General features: G+C 43.5%; 1 long non-coding RNA gene across 1 annotated transcript in view; it reads left to right on the forward strand.

Annotated features, from left to right (window-relative positions):
- The window catches only part of LOC137203711 (uncharacterized), a 789,055-nt gene extending 767,838 nt beyond the window's left edge, over positions 1 to 21,217 (forward strand). The window contains exon 4 of the long non-coding RNA XR_010933264.1: positions 21,132 to 21,217. This is a non-coding gene — a long non-coding RNA (uncharacterized lncRNA). The remainder of the gene's footprint in view (positions 1 to 21,131) is intronic.
- Positions 21,218 to 21,561: the final 344 nt, after the last annotated feature.

Genomic DNA, 21,561 nt, shown 5'->3' on the forward strand with positions numbered 1-21,561 from the left:
TAAAGCGTCTGGAAGGTTGCACCCGAGTACCAGGGGACAAAACCTGAGACACATTTGAACACGTTTCCCGATCACATGGTGGATCATACTCTGGGTTCCACATGCATGTTTTAGCTGAAGGAAGAATCCCTTAAACCTGGAGAGTTGAGACCCATGGAATGGGTACCATGCAATATGACTTCAAAGGTTCTGCATTGGCTCACCGAACCTCACCAATCCTATCACTGCTGCGCTTATGCCACTGTACACACCCTTGATTCTCTTTCGGAGACATATAAATCCATAGGTTTTAAGATTCTTCCTAGTCAGGTATATTCTTAGACGTTTAATATGGGGTGTTGAGTCCTCTTCGTTGAGCAAGGAGTAGCTCTTGTCTATTACATATTTGGCTTATGGAACGGTATCTGTGCTAATTTCAATCTCTGGTTTTATGCAGAACCCCAACTCACCTTTCCCCTTAAGCAAGCATAAGTTGGTTTTCTACATTTGAGACCTTGTTCTGTTTTGTAATTCAGTTCCTGTGTAGCCAAGTTTACATTCCGTGTATTAGTGATATCTTATGATGTTTCTTTTTCTGTGTGACTTATCTCAATTAGAATCATCGTACCTGAATCCACTCATTATGCTGCTATGGGCCTGATGACATAGATTTCATTGCTGAGTGATATTGCATTGTACGTAAGTACCACAACTTCTTTATCCATTTTTCGCTTTCTGTGATATTGAACTTGTACCGTAAACGAGGTTCTTGTAAACAGAGCCGTCCCAAACTTTTGGGTGGCTGTGTTTTTTTGATTTTAATTTCCCTAAGCTATACGACCATAAGTGGAAGTGCCCTAGGCTCTGTTGCTTTGTTTTTTAGATGTTTCAGGAAACACCATACACTTCTCCAGAGTGGCTGTTGGCAATTTACATCCCGCCCATCAGCATAACAAGTCTCCCAGTTCTCCATGGCCTGTCCGGACTTTCTGGATTTTACACTTTTTTCAGATGGCCCTTTTGACTGGGGGGCAGTGAGACTTCATTGTAGTGCAGATTTCTTTTGCAAGCTTGCTTGGTTGGCCAAAAAGGGCGTATGCGTTTTTTCCTGAATATATTCAGGAAAAAACGCATATGCCCTTTTTGGCCAAGTGCATCATTGTGGACGTTCTGCCTCTTTTCCTATGCTTTACATGCAATTCCAGTCTACCTCCTGAAATCGGATTCCTGCAATTCTGCCCCGCTTTCAAGTCCTCTTGGCAGCCTTACTTCAATATATTTTTGGACGATAGCTGTCATTTATAACTCTGCAGGTTTGTGAATTACAGTGCCCCTGAGCTCCTTTCTTCAACTCGCTTTCTTGTGAGCTGTCCGCAACACTGCAGGATTGCTTCAGGCCCTAGTGTCGTTCCGGCATGGCACGCTGAGCCTTTGGTTAATTCCTCTTCCTGGTGGGAAATGAGAGTTAAATTTTCCAATCCAGACACCTCCAGCTAGTCTCTCATTTGTTCTCCCTATTCCTGTTCATTTTCCGCAGAAATTGCAAACTGGGCCAAACAGGAGGTTAAAGGCACTGACTCTCCAAGTGGGGAGAGTTTTAGTAAAGCGTCTGGAATGTTGCACCCAAGTACCAGCGGAGAAAATCTGAGACACATTTGAACACGTTTCCCGATCACACGGTGGATCATACTCTGGGTTCCACATGCATGTTTTAGCTGAAGGAAGAATCCCTTAAACCTGGAGAGTTGAGACCCATGGAATGGCTGGCATGCAATATGACTTCAAAGGGTCTGCATTTGCTCATCAAACCTCACCAATCCTATCACTGCTGCGTTTATGCTGCTGTACACATGCTTGATTCTCTTTTGGAGACATATAAATCCATAGGTTTTAAGATTATTACTAGTCAGGTATATTCTTAGGCGATTAATATGGGGTGTAGAGTCCACTTCGTTGAGCAAGGAGTAGCTCTTGTCTATTACATATTTGGCTTATGGAATGGTATCTGTGCTAATTTCAATCTCTGGTTTTATGCAGAACCCCAACTCACCTTTCCCCTTAAGCAAGCATAAGTTGGTTTTCTACATTTGAGACCGTGTTCTGTTTTGTAATTCAGTTTCTGTGTAGCCAAGTTTACATTCCGTGTAGTAGTGATATCTTATGATGTTTCTTTTTCTGTGTGACTTATCTCACTTAGAATCATCGTACCTGAATCCACTCATTATGCTGCTACGGGCCTGATGATATAGATTTCATTGCTGAGTGATATTGCATTGTACGTAAGTACCACAAATTCTTTATCCATTTTTCACCTTCTGTGATATTGAATTTGTACTGTAAATGAGGTTCTTGTAAACAGAGCCGTCCCAAACTTTGGGGTGGCTGTGTCTTTTTGATTTTAATTTCCCTAAGCTATAGGACCATAAGTGGAAGTGCCCTAGGCTCTGTTGCTTTGTTTTTTAGATGTTTCAGGAAACACCATACACTTCTCCAGAGTGGCTGTTGGCAATTTACATCCCGCCCATCAGCATAACAAGGCTCCCAGTTCTCCATGGCCTGTCCTGCCTTTCTGGATTTTACACTTTTTTCAGATGGCCCTTTTGACCGGGGGGCAGTGAGACTTCATTGTAGTGCAGATTTCCTTTGCAAGCTTGCTTGGTTGGCCAAAAAGGGCGTATGTGTTTTTTCCTGAATATATTCAGGAAAAAACGCATACGCCCTTTTTGGCCAAGTGCATCATTGTGGACGTTCTGCCTCTTTTCCTATGCTTTACATGCAATTCCAGTCTACCTCCTGAAATCGGTTTCCTGCAATTCTGCCCCGCTTTAAAGTCCTCTTGGCAGCCTTACTTCAATATATTTTTGGACGATAGCTGTCATTTATAACTCTGCAGGTTTGTGAATTACAGTGCCCCTGAGCTCCTTTCTTCAACTCGCTTTCTTGTGAGCTGGCCGCAACACAGCAGGATTGCTTCAGGCCCTAGTGTGGTTCCGGCATGGCACGCTGAGCCTTTGGTTAATTCCTCTTCCTGGTGGGAAATGAGAGTTAAATTTGCCCGTCCAGACACCTCCAGCTAGTCTCTCACTGGTTCTCCCTATTCCTGTTCATCTTCCGCAAATATTGCAAACTGGGCCAAACAGGAGGTTAAAGGCACTGACTCTCCAAGTGGGGAGAGTGTTAGTAAAGCGTCTGGAATGTTGCACCCGAGTACCAGGGGACAAAACCTGAGACACATTTGAACACGTTTCCCGATCACATGGTGAATCATACTCTGGGTTCCACATGCATGTTTTAGCTGAAGGAAGAATCCCTTAAACCTGGAGAGTTGAGACCCATGGAATGGGTACCATGCAATATGACTTCAAAGGTTCTGCATTTGCTCACCGAACCTCACCAATCCTATCACTGCTGCATTTATGCCGCTGTAGACACGCTTGATTCTCTTTCGGAGACATATAAATCCATAGATTTTAAGATTCTTCCTAGTCAGGTATATTCTTAGACGTTTAATATGGGGTGTTGAGTCCTCTTCGTTGAGCAAGGAGTAGCTCTTGTCTATTACATATTTGGCTTATGGAATGGTATCTGTGCTAATTTCAATCTCTGGTTTTATGCAGCAGCCCAACTCACCTTTCCCCTTAAGCAAGCATAAGTTGGTTTTCTACATTTGAGATCCTGTTCTGTTTTGTAATTCAGTTCCTGTGTAGCCAAGTTTACATTCCGTGTATTAGTGATATCTTATGATGTTTCTTTTTCTGTGTGACTTATCTCACTTAGAATCATCGTACCTGAATCCACTCATTATGCTGCTATGGGCCTGATGACATAGATTTCATTGCTGAGTGATATTGCATTGTACGTAAGTACCACAACTTCTTTATCCATTTTTCGCTTTCTGTGATATTGAACTTGTACCGTAAATGAGGATCTTGTAAACAGAGCCGTCCCAAACTTTGGGGTGGCTGTGTCTTTTTGATTTTAATTTCCCTAAGCTATAGGACCATAAGTGGAAGTGCCCTAGGCTCTGTTGCTTTGTTTTTTAGATGTTTCAGGAAACACCATACACTTCTCCAGAGTGGCTGTTGGCAATTTACATCCCGCCCATCAGCATAACAAGGCTCCCAGTTCTCCATGGCCTGTCCGGCCTTTCTGGATTTTACACTTTTTTCAGATGGCCCTTTTGACTGGGGGGCAGTGAGACTTCATTGTAGTGCAGATTTCCTTTGCAAGCTTGCTTGGTTGGCCAAAAAGGGCGTATGCGTTTTTTCCTGAATATATTCAGGAAAAAACGCATACGCCCTTTTTGGCCAAGTGCATCATTGTGGACGTTCTGCCTCTTTTCGTATGCTTTACATGCAATTCCAGTCTACCTCCTGAAATCGGATTCCTTCAATTCTGCCCCGCTTTCGAGTCCTCTTGGCAGCCTTACTTCAATATATTTTTGGACGATAGCTGTCATTTATAACTCTGCAGGTTTGTGAATTACAGTGCCCCTGAGCTCCTTTCTTCAACTCGCTTTCTTGTGAGCTGGCCGCAACACCGCAGGATTGCTTCAGGCCCTAGTGTGGTTCCGGCATGGCACGCTGAGCCTTTGGTTAATTCCTCTTCCTGGTGGGAAATGAGAGTTAAATTTGCCCATCCAGACACCTCCAGCTAGTCTCTCATTGGTTCTCCCTATTCCTGTTCATTTTCCGCAGAAATTGTAAACTGGGCCAAACAGGAGGTTAAAGGCACTGACTCTCCAAGTGGGGAGAGTGTTAGTAAAGCGTCTGGAATGTTGCACCCGAGTACCAGGGGACAAAACCTGAGACACATTTGAACACGTTTCCCGATCACATGGTGAATCATACTCTGGGTTCCACATGCATGTTTTAGCTGAAGGAAGAATCCCTTAAACCTGGAGAGTTGAGACCCATGGAATGGCTACCATGCAATATGACTTCAAAGGGTCTGCATTTGCTCATCAAACCTCACCAATCCTATCACTGCTGCGTTTATGCCGCTGTACACATGCTTGATTCTCTTTTGGAGACATATAAATCCATAGGTTTTAAGATTATTACTAGTCAGGTATATTCTTAGGCGATTAATATGGGGTGTAGAGTCCACTTCGTTGAGCAAGGAGTAGCTCTTGTCTATTACATATTTGGCTTATGGAATGGTATCTGTGCTAATTTCAATCTCTGGTTTTATGCAGAACCCCAACTCACCTTTCCCCTTAAGCAAGCATAAGTTGGTTTTCTACATTTGAGACCGTGTTCTGTTTTGTAATTCAGTTTCTGTGTAGCCAAGTTTACATTCCGTGTAGTAGTGATATCTTATGATGTTTCTTTTTCTGTGTGACTTATCTCACTTAGAATCATCGTACCTGAATCCACTCATTATGCTGCTACGGGCCTGATGATATAGATTTCATTGCTGAGTGATATTGCATTGTACGTAAGTACCACAAATTCTTTATCCATTTTTCACCTTCTGTGATATTGAATTTGTACTGTAAATGAGGTTCTTGTAAACAGAGCCGTCCCAAACTTTGGGGTGGCTGTGTCTTTTTGATTTTAATTTCCCTAAGCTATAGGACCATAAGTGGAAGTGCCTTAGGCTCTGTTGCTTTGTTTTTTAGATGTTTCAGGAAACACCATACACTTCTCCAGAGTGGCTGTTGGCAATTTACATCCCGCCCATCAGCATAACAAGGCTCCCAGTTCTCCATGGCCTGTCCTGCCTTTCTGGATTTTACACATTTTTCAGATGGCCCTTTTGACCGGGGGGCAGTGAGACTTCATTGTAGTGCAGATTTCCTTTGCAAGCTTGCTTGGTTGGTGAAAAAGGGCGTATGCATTTTTTCCTGAATATATTCAGGAAAAAACGCATACGCCCTTTTTGGCCAAGTGCATCATTGTGGACGTTCTGCCTCTTTTCCTATGCTTTACATGCAATTCCAGTCTACCTCCTGAAATCGGTTTCCTGCAATCCTGCCCCGCTTTCAAGTCCTCTTGGCAGCCTTACTTCAATATATTTTTGGACGATAGCTGTCATTTTTAACTCTGCAGGTTTGTGAATTACAATGCCCCTGAGCTCCTTTCTTCAACTCACTTTCTTGTGAGCTGGCCGCAACACCGCAGGATTGCTTCAGGCCCTAGTGTGTTTCTGGCATGGCACGCTGAGCCTTTGGTTAATTCCTCTTCCTGGTTGGAAATGAGAGTTAAATTTGCCCATCCAGACACCTCCATCTAGTCTCTCATTGGTTCTCCCTATTCCTGTTCATTTTCCGCAGAAATTACAAACTGGGCCAAACAGGAGGTTAAAGGCACTGACTCTCCAAGTGGGGAGAGTGTTAGTAAAGCATCTGGAATGTTGCACCCGAGTACCAGGGGACAAAAACTGAGACACATTTGAACACGTTTCCCGATCACACGGTGGATCATACTCTGGGTTCCACATGCATGTTTTAGCTGAAGGAAGAATCCCTTAAACCTGGAGAGTTGAGACCCATGGAATGGCTACCATGCAATATGACTTCAAAGGGTCTGCATTTGTTCATCAAACCTCACCAATCCTATCACTGCTGCGTTTATGCCGCTGTACACATGCTTGATTCTCTTTTGGAGACATATAAATCCATAGGTTTTAAGATTATTACTAGTCAGGTATATTCTTAGGCGATTAATATGTGGTGTAGAGTCCACTTGGTTGAGCAAGGAGTAGCTCTTGTCTATTACATATTTGGCTTATGGAATGGTATCTGTGCTAATTTCAATCTCTGGTTTTATGCAGAACCCCAACTCACCTTTCCCCTTAAGCAAGCATAAGTTGGTTTTCTACATTTGAGACCGTGTTCTGTTTTGTAATTCAGTTTCTGTGTAGCCAAGTTTACATTCCGTGTAGTAGTGATATCTTATGATGTTTCTTTTTCTGTGTGACTTATCTCACTTAGAATCATCGTACCTGAATCCACTCATTATGCTGCTACGGGCCTGATGATATAGATTTCATTGCTGAGTGATATTGCATTGTACGTAAGTACCACAAATTCTTTATCCATTTTTCACCTTCTGTGATATTGAATTTGTACTGTAAATGAGGTTCTTGTAAACAGAGCCGTCCCAAACTTTGGGGTGGCTGTGTCTTTTTGATTTTAATTTCCCTAAGCTATAGGACCATAAGTGGAAGTGCCCTAGGCTCTGTTGCTTTGTTTTTTAGATGTTTCAGGAAACACCATACACTTCTCCAGAGTGGCTGTTGGCAATTTACATCCCGCCCATCAGCATAACAAGGCTCCCAGTTCTCCATGGCCTGTCCTGCCTTTCTGGATTTTACACTTTTTTCAGATGGCCCTTTTGACCGGGGGGCAGTGAGACTTCATGGTAGTGCAGATTTCCTTTGCAAGCTTGCTTGGTTGGCCAAAAAGGGCGTATGCGTTTTTTCCTGAATATATTCAGGAAAAAACGCATACGCCCTTTTTGGCCAAGTGCATCATTGTGGACGTTCTGCCTCTTTTCCTATGCTTTACATGCAATTCCAGTCTACCTCCTGAAATCGGTTTCCTGCAATCCTGCCCCGCTTTCAAGTCCTCTTGGCAGCCTTACTTCAATATATTTTTGGACGATAGCTGTCATTTTTAACTCTGCATGTTTGTGATTTACAGTGCCCCTGAGCTCCTTTCTTCAACTCACTTTCTTGTGAGCTGGCCGCAACACTGCAGGATTGCTTCAGGCCCTAGTGTGGTTCCGGCATGGCACGCTGAGCCTTTGGATAATTCCACTTCCTGGTGGGAAATGAGAGTTAAATTTGCCCATCCAGACACCTCCAGCTAGTCTCTCATTGGTTCTCCCTATTCCTGTTCATTTTCCACAGAAATTGCAAACTGGGCCAAACAGGAGGTTAAAGGCACTGACTCTCCAAGTGGGGAGAGTGTTAGTAAAGCGTCTGGAATGTTGCACCCGAGTACCAGGGGACAAAAACTGAGACACATTTGAACACGTTTCCCGATCACACGGTGGATCATACTCTGGGTTCCACATGCATGTTTTAGCTGAAGGAAGAATCCCTTAAACCTGGAGATTTGAGACCCATGGAATGGCTACCATGCAATATGACTTCAAAGGGTCTGCATTTGCTCATCAAACCTCACCAATCCTATCACTGCTGCGTTTATGCCGCTGTACACATGCTTGATTCTCTTTTGGAGACATATAAATCCATAGGTTTCAAGATTCTTCCTAGTCAGGTATATTCTTAGACGTTTAATATGGGGTGTTGAGTCCACTTCGTTGAGCAAGGAGTAGCTCTTGTCTATTACATATTTGGCTTATGGAACGGTATCTGTGCTAATTTCAATCTCTGGTTTTATGCAGAACCCCAACTCACCTTTCCCCTTAAGCAAGCATAAGTTGGTTTTCTACATTTGAGATCCTGTTCTGTTTTGTAATTCAGTTCCTGTGTAGCCAAGTTTACATTCCATGTATTAGTGATATCTTATGATGTTTCTTTTTCTGTGTGACTTATGTCACTTAGAATCATCGTACCTGAATCCACTCATTATGCTGCTACGGGCCTGATGACATAGATTTCATTCCTGAGTGATATTGCATTGTACGTAAGTACCACAACTTCTTTATCCATTTTTCACTTTCTGCGATATTGAACTTGTACCATAAACGAGATTCTTGTAAACAGAGCCGGCCCAAACTTTGGGGTGGCTGTGTCTTTTTGATTTTAATTTCCCTAAGCTATAGGACCATAAGTGGAAGTGCCCTAGGCTCTGTTGCTTTGTTTTTTAGATGTTTCAGGAAACACCATACACTTCTCCAGAGTGGCTGTTGGCAATTTACATCCCGCCCATCAGCATAACAAGGCTCCCAATTCTCCATGGCCTGTCCTGCCTTTCTGGATTTTACACATTTTTCAGATGGCCCTTTTGACCGGGGGGCAGTGAGACTTCATTGTACTGCAGATTTCCTTTGCAAGCTTGCTTGGTTGGCCAAAAAGGGCGTATGCGTTTTTTCCTGAATATATTCAGGAAAAAACGCATACGCCCTTTTTGGCCAAGTGCATCATTGTGGACGTTCTGCCTCTTTTCCTATGCTTTACATGCAATTCCAGTCTACCTCCTGAAATCGGATTCCTGCAATTCTGCCCCGCTTTCGAGTCCTCTTGGCAGCCTTACTTCAATATATTTTTGGACGATAGCTGTCATTTATAACTCTGCAGGTTTGTGAATTACAGTGCCCCTGAGCTCCTTTCTTCAACTCGCTTTCTTGTGAGCTGGCCGCAACACCGCAGGATTGCTTCAGGCCCTAGTGTGGTTCCGGCATGGCACGCTGAGCCTTTGGTTAATTCCTCTTCCTGGTGGGAAATGAGAGTTAAATTTGCCCGTCCAGACACCTCCATCTAGTCTCTCATTGGTTCTCCCTATTCCTGTTCATTTTCCGCAGAAATTGCAAACTGGGCCAAACAGGAGGTTAAAGGCACTGACTCTCCAAGTGGAGAGAGTGTTAGTAAAGCGTCTGGAATGTTGCACCCGAGTACCAGGGGACAAAAACTGAGACACATTTGAACACGTTTCCCGATCACACGGTGGATCATACTCTGGGTTCCACATGCATGTTTTAGCTGAAGGAAGAATCCCTTAAACCTGGAGAGTTGAGACCCATGGAATGGGTACCATGCAATATGACTTCAAAGGTTCTGCATTTGCTCACCGAACCTCACCAATCCTATTACTGCTGCATTTATGCCTCTGTAGACACGCTTGATTCTCTTTCGGAGACATATAAATCCATAGGTTTTAAGATACTTACTAGTCAGGTATATTCTTAGGCATTTAATATGGGGTGTTGAGTCCACTTTGTTGAGCAAGGAGTAGCTCTTGTCTATTACCTATTTGGCTTATGGAATGGTATCTGTGCTAATTTCAATCACTGGTTTTATGCAGCACCCCAACTCACCTTTCCCCTTAAGCAAGCATAAGTTGGTTTTCTACATTTGAGATCCTGTTCTGTTTTGTAATTCAGTTCCTGTGTAGCCAAGTTTACATTCCGTGTATTAGTGATATCTTATCATTTTTCTTTTTCTGTGTGACTTATGTCACTTAGAATCATCGTACCTGAATCCACTCATTATGCTGCTACGGGCCTGATGACATAGATTTCATTCCTGAGTGATATTGCATTGTACGTAAGTACCACAACTTCTTTATCCATTTTTCACTTTCTGCGATATTGAACTTGTACCATAAAAGAGATTCTTGTAAACAGAGCCGGCCCAAACTTTGGGGTGGCTGTGTCTTTTTGATTTTAATTTCCCTAAGCTATAGGACCATAAGTGGAAGTGCCCTAGGCTCTGTTGCTTTGTTTTTTAGATGTTTCAGGAAACACCATACACTTCTCCAGAGTGGCTGTTGGCAATTTACATCCCGCCCATCAGCATAACAAGGCTCCCAGTTCTCCATGGCCTATCCTGCCTTTCTGGATTTTACACTTTTTTCAGATGGCCCATTTGACCGGGGGGCAGTGAGACTTCATTGTAGTGCAGATTTCCTTTGCAAGCTTGCTTGGTTGGCCAAAAAGGGCGTATGCGTTTTTTCCTGAATATATTCAGGAAAAAACGCATACGCCCTTTTTGGCCAAGTGCATCATTGTGGACGTTCTGCCTCTTTTCCTATGCTTTACATGCAATTCCAGTCTACCTCCTGAAATCGGATTCCTGCAATTCTGCCCCGCTTTCAAGTCCTCTTGGCAGCCTTACTTCAATATATTTTTGGACGATAGCTGTCATTTTTAACTCTGCAGGTTTGTGAATTACAGTGCCCCTGAGCTCCTTTCTTCAACTCGCTTTCTTGTGAGCTGGCCGCAACACCGCAGGATTGCTTCAGGCCCTAGTGTGGTTCCGGCATGGCACGCTGAGCCTTTGGTTAATTCCTCTTCCTGGTGGGAAATGAGAGTTAAATTTGCCCATCCAGACACCTCCAGCTAGTCTCTCATTGGTTCTCCCTATTCCTGTTCATTTTCCGCAGAAATTGCAAACTGGGCCAAACAGGAGGTTAAAGGCAATGACTCTCCAAGTGGGGAGAGTGTTAGTAAAGCGTCTGGAATGTTGCACCCGAGTACCAGGGGACAAAAACTGAGACACATTTGAACACGTTTCCCGATCACACGGTGGATCATACTCTGGGTTCCACATGCATGTTTTAGCTGAAGGAAGAATCCCTTAAACCTGGAGAGTTGAGACCCATGGAATGGGTACCATTCAATATGACTTCAAAGGTTCTGCATTGGCTCACCGAACCTCACCAATCCTATCACTGCTGCGCTTATGCCACTGTACACACGCTTGATTCTCTTTCGGAGACATATAAATCCATAGATTTTAAGATTCTTACTAGTCAGGTATATTCTTAGACGTTTAATATGGGGTGTTGAGTCCTCTTCGTTGAGCAAGGAGTAGCTCTTGTCTATTACATATTTGGCTTATGGAACGGTATCTGTGCTAATTTCAATCTCTGGTTTTATGCAGCACCCCAACTCACCTTTCCCCTTAAGCAAGCATAAGTTGGTTTTCTACATTTGAGACCTTGTTCTGTTTTGTAATTCAGTTCCTGTGTAGCCAAGTTTACATTCCGTGTAGTAGTGATATCTTATGATGTTTCTTTTTCTGTGTGACTTATCTCACTTAGAATCATCGTACCTGAATCCACTCATTATGCTGCTATGGGCCTGATGACATAGATTTCATTGCTGAGTGATATTGCATTGTACGTAAGTACCACAACTTCTTTATCCATTTTTCGCTTTCTGTGATATTGAACTTGTACCGTAAATGAGGTTCTTGTAAACAGAGCCGTCCCAAACTTTGGGGTGGCTGTGTCTTTTTGATTTTAATTTCCCTAAGCTATAGGACCATAAGTGGAAGTGCCCTAGGCTCTGTTGCTTTGTTTTTTAGATGTTTCAGGAAACACCATACACTTCTCCAGAGTGGCTGTTGGCAATTTACATCCCGCCCATCAGCATAACAAGGCTCCCAGTTCTCCATGGCCTGTCCTGCCTTTCTGGATTTTACACTTTTTTCAGATGGCCCTTTTGACTGGGGGGCAGTGAGACTTCATGGTAGTGCAGATTTCCTTTGCAAGCTTGCTTGGTTGGCCAAAAAGGGCGTATGCGTTTTTTCCTGAATATATTCAGGAAAAAACGCATACGCCCTTTTTGGCCAAGTGCATCATTGTGGACGTTCTGCCTCTTTTCCTATGCTTTACATGCAATTCCAGTCTACCTCCTGAAATCGGTTTCCTGCAATTCTGCCCCGCTTTCAAGTCCTCTTGGCAGCCTTACTTCAATATATTTTTGGACGATAGCTGTCATTTTTAACTCTGCAGGTTTGTGAATTACAGTGCCCCTGAGCTCCTTTCTTCAACTCACTTTCTTGTGAGCTGGCCGCAACACCGCAGGATTGCTTCAGGCCCTAGTGTGGTTCCGGCATGGCACGCTGAGCCTTTGGTTAATTCCTCTTCCTGGTGGGAAATGAGAGTTAAATTTGCCCATCCAGACACCTCCAGCTAGTCTCTCATTCGTTCTCCCTATTCCTGTTCATTTTCCACAGAAATTGCAAACTGGGCCAAACAGGAGGTTAAAGGCACTGACTCTCCAAGTGGGGAGAGTGTTAGTAAAGCGTCTGGAATGTTGCACCCGAGTACCAGGGGACAAAAACTGAGACACATTTGAACACGTTTCCCGATCACACGGTGGATCATACTCTGGGTTCCACATGCATGTTTTAGCTGAAGGAAGAATCCCTTAAACCTGGAGAGTTGAGACCCATGGAATGGCTACCATGCAATATGACTTCAAAGGGTCTGCATTTGCTCACCGAACCTCACCAATCCTATCACTGCTGTATTTATGCCGCTGTAGACACGCTTGATTCTCTTTCGGAGACATATAAATCCATAGGTTTTAAGATTCTTACTAGTCAGGTATATTCTTAGGCATTTAATATGGGGTGTTGAGTCCACTTCGTTGAGCAAGGAGTAGCTATTGTCTATTACCTATTTGGCTTATGGAATGGTATCTGTGCTAATTTCAATCTCCGGTTTTATGCAGCACCCCAACTCACCTTTCCCCTTAAGCAAGCATAAGTTGGTTTTCTACATTTGAGATCCTGTTCTGTTTTGTAATTCAGTTCCTGTGTAGCCAAGTTTACATTCCATGTATTAGTGATATCTTATGATGTTTCTTTTTCTGTGTGACTTATGTCACTTAGAATCATCGTACCTGAATCCACTCATTATGCTGCTACGGGCCTGATGACATAGATTTCATTCCTGAGTGATATTGCATTGTAAGTAAGTACCACAACTTCTTTATCCATTTTTCACTTTCTGCGATATTGAACTTGTACCGTAAACGAGATTCTTGTAAACAGAGCCGGCCCAAACTTTGGGGTGGCTGTGTCTTTTTGATTTTAATTTCCTTAAGCTATAGGACCATAAGTGGAAGTGCCCTAGGCTCTGTTGCTTTGTTTTTTAGATGTTTCAGGAAACACCATACACTTCTCCAGAGTGGCTGTTGGCAATTTACATCCCGCCCATCAGCATAACAAGGCTCCCAATTCTCCATGGCCTGTCCTGCCTTTCTGGATTTTACACATTTTTCAGATGGCCCTTTTGACCGGGGGGCAGTGAGACTTCATTGTACTGCAGATTTCCTTTGCAAGCTTGCTTGGTTGGCCAAAAAGGGCGTATGCGTTTTTTCCTGAATATATTCAGGAAAACGCATACGCCCTTTTTGGCCAAGTGCATCATTGTGGACGTTCTGCCTCTTTTCCTATGCTTTACATGTAATTCCAGTCTACCTCCTGAAATCGGATTCCTGCAATTCTGCCCTGCTTTCGAGTCCTCTTGGCAGCCTTACTTCAATATATTTTTGGACGATAGCTGTCATTTATAACTCTGCAGGTTTGTGAATTACAGTGCCCCTGAGCTCCTTTCTTCAACTCACTTTCTTGTGAGCTGGCCGCAACACCGCAACATTGCTTCAGGCCCTAGTGTGGTTCCGGCATGGCACGCTGAGCCTTTGGTTAATTCCTCTTCCTGGTGGGAAATGAGAGTTAAATTTGCCCATCCAGACACCTCCAGCTAGTCTCTCATTGGTTCTCCCTATTCCTGTTCATTTTCCGCAGAAATTGAAAACTGGGTCAAACAGGAGGTTAAAGGCAGTGACTCTCCAAGTGGGGAGAGTTTTAGTAAAGCGTCTGGAATGTTGCACCTCAGTACAAGGGGACGAAATCTGACACATTTGAACACGTTTCCCGATCACACGGTGGATCATACTCTGGGATCCACATGCATGTTTTAGTTGAAGGAAGAATCCCTTAAACCTGGAGAGTTGAGACCCATGGAATGGGTACCATGCAATATGACTTCAAAGGGTCTGCATTTGCTCACCGAACCTCACCAATCCTATCACTGCTGTATTTATGCTGCTGTAGACACGCTTGATTCTCTTTCGGAGACATATAAATCCATAGATTTTAAGATTCTTACTAGTCAGGTATATACTTAGACGTTTAATATGGGGTGTTGAGTCCTCTTCGTTGAGCAAGGAGTAGCTCTTGTCTATTACCTATTTGGCTTATGGAATGGTATCTGTGCTAATTTCAATCTCTGGTTTTATGCAGCACCCCAACTCACCTTTCCCCTTAAGCAAGCATAAGTTGGTTTTCTACATTTGAGGTCCTGTTCTGTTTTGTAATTCAGTTCCTGTGTAGCCAAGTTTACATTCCGTGTATTAGTGATATCTTATGATGTTTCTTTTTCTGTGTGACTTATTTCACTTAGAATCATCGTACCTGAATCCACTCATTATGCTGCTACGGGCCTGATGACATAGATTTCATTCCTGAGTGATATTGCATTGTACGTAAGTACCACAACTTCTTTATCCATTTTTCACTTTCTGCGATATTGAACTTGTACCATAAATGAGATTCTTGTAAACAGAGCCGGCCCAAACTTTGGGGTGGCTGTGTCTTTTTGATTTTAATTTCCCTAAGCTATAGGACCATAAGTGGAAGTGCCCTAGGCTCTGTTGCTTTGTTTTTTAGATGTTTCAGGAAACACCATACACTTCTCCAGAGTGGCTGTTGGCAATTTACATCCCGCCCATCAGCATAACAAGGCTCCCAGTTCTCCATGGCCTGTCCTGCCTTTCTGGATGTTATACTTTTTTCAGATGACCCTGTTGACCGGGGGGCAGTGAGACTTCATTGTAGTGCAGATTTCCTTTGCAAGCTTGCTTGGTTGGCCAAAAAGGGCGTATGCGTTTTTTCCTGAATATATTCAGGAAAAAACGCATACGCCCTTTTTGGCCAAGTGCATCATTGTGGACGTTCTGCCTCTTTTCCTATGCTTTACATGCAATTCCAGTCTACCTCCTGAAATCGGTTTCCTGCAATTCTGCCCCGCTTTCAAGTCCTCTTGGCAGCCTTACTTCAATATATTTTTGGACGATAGCTGTCATTTTTAACTCTGCAGGTTTGTGAATTACAGTGCCCCTGAGCTCCTTTCTTCAACTCGCTTTTTTGTGAGCTGGCCGCAACACCGCACGATTGCTTCAGGCCCTAGTGTGGTTCCGGCATGGCACGCTGAGCCTTTGGTTAATTCCTCTTCCTGGTGGGAAATGAGAGTTAAATTTGCCCATCCAGACACCTCCAGCTAGTCTCTCATTGGTTCTCCCTATTCCTGTTCATTTTCCGCAGAAATTGCAAACTGGGCCAAACAGGAGGTTAAAGGCACTGTCTCTCCAAGTGGGGAGAGTGTTAGTAAAGCGTCTGGAATGTTGCACCTCAGTACAAGGGGACGAAATCTGACACATTTGAACACGTTTCCCGATCACACGGTGGATCATACTCTGGGTTCCACATGCATGTTTTAGTTGAAGGAAGAATCCCTTAAACCTGGAGAGTTGAGACCCATGGAATGGGTACCATGCAATATGACTTCAAAGGGTCTGCATTTGCTCACCGAACCTCACCAATCCTATCACTGCTGTATTTATGCCGCTGTAGACACGCTTGATTCTCTTTCGGAGACATATAAATCCATAGGTTTTAAGATTCTTACTAGTCAGGTATATTCTTAGGCATTTAATATGGGGTGTTGAGTCCACTTCGTTGAGCAAGGAGTAGCTATTGTCTATTACCTATTTGGCTTATGGAATGGTATCTGTGCTAATTTCAATCTCTGGTTTTATGCAGCACCCCAACTCACCTTTCCCCTTAAGCAAGCATAAGTTGGTTTTCTACATTTGAGATCCTGTTCTGTTTTGTAATTCAGTTCCTGTGTAGCCAAGTTTACATTCCATGTATTAGTGATATCTTATGATGTTTCTTTTTCTGTGTGACTTATGTCACTTAGAATCATCGTACCTGAATCCACTCATTATGCTGCTACGGGCCTGATGACATAGATTTCATTCCTGAGTGATATTGCATTGTACGTAAGTACCACAACTTCTTTATCCATTTTTCACTTTCTGCGATATTGAACTTGTACCATAAACGAGATTCTTGTAAACAGAGCCGGCCCAAACTTTGGGGTGGCTGTGTCTTTTTTGATTTTAATTTCCCTAAGCTATAGGACCATAAGTGGAAGTGCCCTAGGCTCTGTTGCTTTGTTTTTTAGATGTTTCAGGAAACACCATACACTTCTCCAGAGTGGCTGTTGGCAATTTACATCCCGCCCATCAGCATAACAAGGCTCCCAATTCTCCATGGCCTGTCCTGCCTTTCTGGATTTTACACATTTTTCAGATGGCCCTTTTGACCAGGGGGCAGTGAGACTTCATTGTACTGCAGATTTCCTTTGCAAGCTTGCTTGGTTGGCCAAAAAGGGCGTATGCGTTTTTTCCTGAATATATTCAGGAAAAAACGCATACGCCCTTTTTGGCCAAGTGCATCATTGTGGACGTTCTGCCTCTTTTCGTATGCTTTACATGTAATTCCAGTCTACCTCCTGAAATCGGATTCCTGCAATTCTGCCCCGCTTTCGAGTCCTCTTGGCAGCCTTACTTCAATATATTTTTGGACGATAGCTGTCATTTATAACTCTGCAGGTTTGTGAATTACAGTGCCCCTGAGCTCCTTTCTTCAACTCGCTTTCTTGTGAGCTGGCCGCAACACCGCAGCATTGCTTCAGGCCCTAGTGTGGTTCCGGCATGGCACGCTGAGCCTTTGGTTAATTCCTCTTCCTGGTGGGAAATGAGAGTTAAATTTGCCCGTCCAGACACCTCCAGCTAGTCTCTCATTGGTTCTCCCTATTCCTGTTCATTTTCCGCAGAAATTGCAAACTGTGCCAAACAGGAGGTTAAAGGCACTGACTCTCCAAGTGGAGAGAGTTTTAGTAAAGCGTCTGGAATGTTGCACCCGAGTACCAGGGGACGAAAACTGAGACACATTTGAACACGTTTCCCGATCACACGGTGGATCATACTCTGGGTTCCACATGCATGTTTTAGCTGAAGGAAGAATCACTTAAACCTGGAGAGTTGAGACCCATGGAATGGGTACCATTCAATATGACTTCAAAGGTTCTGCATTGGCTCACCGAACCTCACCAATCCTATCACTGCTGCGCTTATGCCACTGTACACACGCTTGATTCTCTTTCGGAGACATATAAATCCATAGATTTTAAGATTCTTACTAGTCAGGTATATTCTTAGACGTTTAATATGGGGTGTTGAGTCCTCTTCGTTGAGCAAGGAGTAGCTCTTGTCTATTACATATTTGGCTTATGGAACGGTATCTGTGCTAATTTCAATCTCTGGTTTTATGCAGCACCCCAACTCACCTTTCCCCTTAAGCAAGCATAAGTTGGTTTTCTACATTTGAGACCTTGTTCTGTTTTGTAATTCAGTTCCTGTGTAGCCAAGTTTACATTCCGTGTAGTAGTGATATCTTATGATGTTTCTTTTTCTGTGTGACTTATCTCACTTAGAATCATCATACCTGAATACACTCATTATGCTGCTATGGGCCTGATGACATAGATTTCATTGCTGAGTGATATTGCATTGTACGTAAGTACCACAACTTCTTTATCCATTTTTCGCTTTCTGTGATATTGAACTTGTACCGTAAACGAGGTTCTTGTAAACAGAGCCGTCCCAAACTTTGGGGTGGCTGTGTCTTTTTGATTTTAATTTCCCTAAGCTATACGACCATAAGTGGAAGTGCCCTAGGCTCTGTTGCTTTGTTTTTTAGATGTTTCAGGAAACACCATACACTTCTCCAGAGTGGCTGTTGGCAATTTACATCCCGCCCATCAGCATAACAAGGCTCCCAGTTCTCCATGGCCTGTCCTGCCTTTCTGGATTTTATACTTTTTTCAGATGGCCCTTTTGACCGGGGGGCAGTGAGACTTCATTGTAGTGCAGATTTCCTTTGCAAGCTTGCTTGGTTGGCCAAAAAGGGCGTATGCGTTTTTTCCTGAATATATTCAGGAAAAAACGCATACGCCCTTTTTGGCCAAGTGCATCATTGTGGACGTTCTGCCTCTTTTCCTATGCTTTACATGCAATTCCAGTCTACCTCCTGAAATCGGTTTCCTGCAATCCTGCCCCGCTTTCAAGTCCTCTTGGCAGCCTTACTTCAATATATTTTTGGACGATAGCTGTCATTTTTAACTCTGCAGGTTTGTGAATTACAGTGCCCCTGAGCTCCTTTCTTCAACTCACTTTCTTGTGAGCTGGCCGCAACACCGCAGCATTGCTTCAGGCCCTAGTGTGGTTCCGGCATGGCACGCTGAGCCTTTGGTTAATTCCTCTTCCTGGTGGGAAATGAGAGTTAAATTTGCCCATCCAGACACCTCCAGCTAGTCTCTCATTGGTTCTCCCTATTCCTGTTCATTTTCCGCAGAAATTGCAAACTGGGCCAAACAGGAGGTTAAAGGCACTGACTCTCCAAGTGGGGAGAGTGTTAGTAAAGCATCTGGAATGTTGCACCCGAGTACCAGGGGACAAAAACTGAGACACATTTGAACACGTTTCCCGATCACACGGTGGATCATACTCTGGGTTCCACATGCATGTTTTAGCTGAAGGAAGAATCCCTTAAACCTGGAGAGTTGAGACCCATGGAATGGCTACCATGCAATATGACTTCAAAGGGTCTGCATTGGCTCACCGAACCTCACCAATCCTATCACTGCTGCTTTTATGCTGCTGTACACATGCTTGATTCTCTTTTGGAGACATATAAATCCATAGGTTTTAAGATTATTACTAGTCAGGTATATTCTTAGGCGATTAATATGGGGTGTAGAGTCCACTTCGTTGAGCAAGGAGTAGCTCTTGTCTATTACATAATTGGCTTATGGAATGGTATCTGTGCTAATTTCAATCTCTGGTTTTATGCAGCACCCCAACTCACCTTTCCCCTTAAGCAAGCATAAGTTGGTTTTCTACATTTGAGATCCTGTTCTGTTTTGTAATTCAGTTCCTGTGTAGCCAAGTTTACATTCCGTGTATTAGTGATATCTTATGATGTTTCTTTTTCTGTGTGACTTATCTCACTTAGAATCATCGTACCTGAATCCACTCATTATGCTGCTATGGGCCTGATGACATAGATTTCATTGCTGAGTGATATTGCATTGTACGTAAGTACCACAACTTCTTTATCCATTTTTCGCTTTCTGTGATATTGAACTTGTACCGTAAATGACGATCTTGTAAACAGAGCCGTCCCAAACTTTGGGGTGGCTGTGTCTTTTTTATTTTAATTTCCCTAAGCTATAGGACCATAAGTGGAAGTGCCCTAGGCTCTGTTGCTTTGTTTTTTAGATGTTTCAGGAAACACCATACACTTCTCCAGAGTGGCTGTTGGCAATTTACATCCCGCCCATCAGCATAACAAGGCTCCCAGTTCTCCATGGACTGTCCGGCCTTTCTGGATTTTACACTTTTTTCAGATGGCCCTTTTGACTGGGGGGCAGTGAGACTTCATTGTAGTGCAGATTTCCTTTGCAAGCTTGCTTGGTTGGCCAAAAAGGGCGTATGCGTTTTTTCCTGAATATATTCAGGAAAAAACGCATACGCCCTTTTTGGCCAAGTGCATTATTGTGGACGTTCTGCCTCTTTTCCTATGCTTTACATGCAATTCCAGTCTACCTCCTGAAATCGGATTCCTGCAATTCTGCCCCGCTTTCGAGTCCTCTTGGCAGCCTTACTTCAATATATTTTTGGACGATAGCTGTCATTTATAACTCTGCAGGTTTGTGAATTACAGTGCCCCTGAGCTCCTTTCTTCAACTCGCTTTCTTGTGAGCTGGCCGCAACACCGCAGGATTGCTTCAGGCCCTAGTGTGGTTCCGGCATGGCACGCTGAGCCTTTGGTTAATTCCTCTTCCTGGTGGGAAATGAGAGTTAAATTTGCCCGTCCAGACACCTCCAGCTAGTCTCTCATTGGTTCTCCCTATTCCTGTTCATTTTCCGCAGAAATGGCAAACTGGGCCAAACAGGAGGTTAAAGGCACTGACTCTCCAAGTGGAGAGAGTTTTAGTAAAGCGTCTGGAATGTTGCACCCGAGTACCAGGGGACAAAAACTGAGACACATTTGAACACGTTTCCCGATCACACGGTGGATCATACTCTGGGTTCCACATGCATGTTTTAGCTGAAGGAAGAATCCCTTAAACCTGGAGAGTTGAGACCCATGGAATGGGTACCATGCAATATGACTTCAAAGGTTCTGCATTGGCTCACCGAACCTCACCAATCCTATCACTGCTGCGCTTATGCCACTGTACACACGCTTGATTCTCTTTCGGAGACATATAAATCCATAGATTTTAAGATTCTTCCTAGTCAGGTATATTCTTAGACGTTTAATATGGGGTGTAGAGTCCTCTTCGTTGAGCAAGGAGTAGCTCTTGTCTATTACATATTTGGCTTATGGAACGGTATCTGTGCTAATTTCAATCTCTGGTTTTATGCAGCACCCCAACTCACCTTTCCCCTTAAGCAAGCATAAGTTGGTTTTCTACATTTGAGACCCTGTTCTGTTTTGTAATTCAGTTCCTGTGTAGCCAAGTTTACATTCCGTGTAGTAGTGATATCTTATGATGTTTCCTTTTCTGTGTGACTTATCTCACTTAGAATCATCGTACCCGAATCCACTCATTATGCTGCTACGGGCCTGATGACATAGATTTCATTGCTGAGTGATATTGCATTGTACGTAAGTACCACAACTTCTTTATCCATTTTTCGCTTTCTGTGATATTGAACTTGTACCGTAAACGAGGTTCTTGTAAACAGAGCCGGCCCAAACTTTGGGGTGGCTGTGTCTTTTTGATTTTAATTTCCCTAAGCTACAGGACCATAAGTGGCAGTGCCCTAGGCTCTGTTGCTTTGTTTTTTAGATGTTTCAGGAAACACCATACACTTCTCCAGAGTGGCTGTTGGCAATTTACATCCCGCCCATCAGCATAACAAGGCTCCCAGTTCTCCATGGCCTGTCCGGCCTTTCTGGATTTTACACTTTTTTCAGATGGCCCTTTTGACCGGGGGGCAGTGAGACTTCATT

The sequence above is a fragment of the Pseudorca crassidens genome, chromosome 1 (assembly GCF_039906515.1).
Source record: "Pseudorca crassidens isolate mPseCra1 chromosome 1, mPseCra1.hap1, whole genome shotgun sequence".
Classification (NCBI taxonomy): domain Eukaryota; kingdom Metazoa; phylum Chordata; class Mammalia; order Artiodactyla; family Delphinidae; genus Pseudorca; species Pseudorca crassidens.